Source organism: Geotrypetes seraphini, chromosome 1 (genome assembly GCF_902459505.1).
Source record: "Geotrypetes seraphini chromosome 1, aGeoSer1.1, whole genome shotgun sequence".
Classification (NCBI taxonomy): Eukaryota; Metazoa; Chordata; class Amphibia; order Gymnophiona; family Dermophiidae; genus Geotrypetes; species Geotrypetes seraphini.
Window position 1 is genome coordinate 508,968,768 of NC_047084.1, and position 2,358 is coordinate 508,971,125.

Genomic DNA, 2,358 nt, shown 5'->3' on the forward strand with positions numbered 1-2,358 from the left:
CTCTCAGCTTTGTCACTCCTCTCCGCCCAGCACACATAGGCTGCTAGAGGTGGGGCTATGGTACAGAGCACACCAGCTGTGCTTTCTCAAATACACTTTCACCTTCACTGTTTCTACTTTGAGGCTGCCCTGTTATATGAAATGCTTTTTTTTTTTTTTTTTTTTTGGCATTTGAAATAATTGACATTGTTACACTTGTTGTAAACTGTTTTTTATATAATCAATAAAAAAAAAAATGTATCCAAGAGGTGTAATGGATCAGTGAAAAAACACTAAGAGGGGTGGGGGCAGGAGGGGTTAATTTAAAACACTAGTGGTCGACTATAGGATGAATTCCTTCATATTACAAGAAGGGTTTCCCTGTATCTCTAATCTTTACTTCCAGATGTGTGTAGGGTGGGGTTTTTTTTTTGGTCTATACTGACATCATTAGCCCATCTCTAATTCCCTACATGAGCACGATGCTCTGATACCCCTTTTATTTTATTTGTCTGTCATAATTAGACTGTAAGCTCTTCTGAGCAGGGACCATCTCTTGCATGTCCAATGTACAGCGCTGCGTGCACCTGGTAGCGCTATAGAAATAATAAATTGTTGCTGTTGTTACTGAAAACCAATTTGTATAGCATTATACAAAGCTACTAGACTGCTATGGTTTGATGCTTTTAATTCATATGGTTTAATTTCAGTACCCATGCTTGAAAAAGGATGAAATTGAATTTATTGCCTTAAACTAGACACAGGAACACTTAAAAAAAAAAAAAATCACCGCATAAGGTGTCTCCGTACTTCTTTCTCACCCAATGGCCTCCAGTAATATTTCTGCTTTTTGCTCCTGTGGGAACTTTCAATGCAAACCATATGCCTGAGATAGAACTGTGGAGCAATTCTGAATGGTGGGCATTGACATTTATGTGCTTGGATAAAATAGCGTGGCTGCTGTTTTAGTCCAATTTAAAAGGTAATAAATAGAAATAAAACAACGCTAAAAGATTATTCTTTTTTATTGGACTAATAATACATTTTTTTGACTTGCTTTTGAAGGCAAAAGCTACTCCTTCCTGTCAGAAATGAGCAAACAATGACTACAGTATAGCAGCGTATATAAGTGAAACATAAAAGCATGGGGAAAGATAAGGGTGGGTGCGGGGAAACAGGGAGAGGAGGATGGGTGATCAGAGGGTTACAAAGCAGTATAATTGTATGGTTTATGATGCGACAAGAAACCCAGATCACTGTTCAGACCACTTTTGCTGGTGTCAAGGTATTTCATCATCTTAACCTCAAAGGTCTTGTTCCTGAACTGTTTTAAATTTCCTCTTAGTATTCTGACCAATGACTTTATGGCCCTGGTGTCTAGTGTCACCCCTCGATTCCCTTTATACAACAAACAAATAGCCCTGGTATCTATCTAGTGGTATACATGCCCCCCCCAGACCTCCTCCTGGGGATACGTTCAAGTAGAGGCAGGAGCATGTCCTGGTACTCCTGCCTCTGCACCGCCATCTTCAAAAAAAATGGCAGTACAGTACCTGTAGTGTATCTTGGGGCATTCTACACAAGGTCAGTCTGCCAAGCAAGGGAATTTTCTCCTTATTTGGTAGTCTGGCTGGAGACTACCACGTAGCATAAAAATTCCCTTGCTTGGCAAACTGAGCCCCATGCAGTTTGAAGGTAGGAACGAGCTGATATCGTTCCCGCCTCTTCTTTAAAGCGGTGCCAGGGACAGCAGTCTAAGCGGCCTGGGGGTTTGCGGGTACCACTAGACACTAGGCTATTTGTTTGTGGGGTTAGGAGGGGGATCATAGGGTGACAGTAGACTTTAGGGCTACAGTATTTATTTGGGGGGCTGGGGGTTCAAGAGGCGCCATTAGACACCAAGGCCATGTTTATGTGGTTGGCAAGATCAGGGATTGAGGGTGTCACTAAATGCCAAGGCTATTTGTTGAGGTTAGGGGGGGGTGCCATTTTGGAGGGGTGAAGGCATTGAATGATGGGGAGGTTAACTCGGTGGGGGCGGGGGAAGGAACGGTGAGGGATCAAGAGATTTGTTTTGTTAGTTGGTGGAGGTGACCCCTCCTGCAGCAGCCAATGATCGTTCACACCCTGACAGGAACAAGGATATTTGACAGTGAATTGCAGATTAGTGCCATGGTGTGCACTTTTTTTTCCTGACAGTGTGCACTTTTTAACGTAACAGTAATTTGCATTCTCATTGATTACTGAATCCTAGCAGTAGATGTTTGCAGAAACTTTTGAGCTAGATGGCTTGCGCTCTGTGGCTCTAATGGGCTGCTGTTTAGTAACAGGAAATTGCCTATCATATCTAAATGAAACTTGCTTGGAGTTACAGCTAAA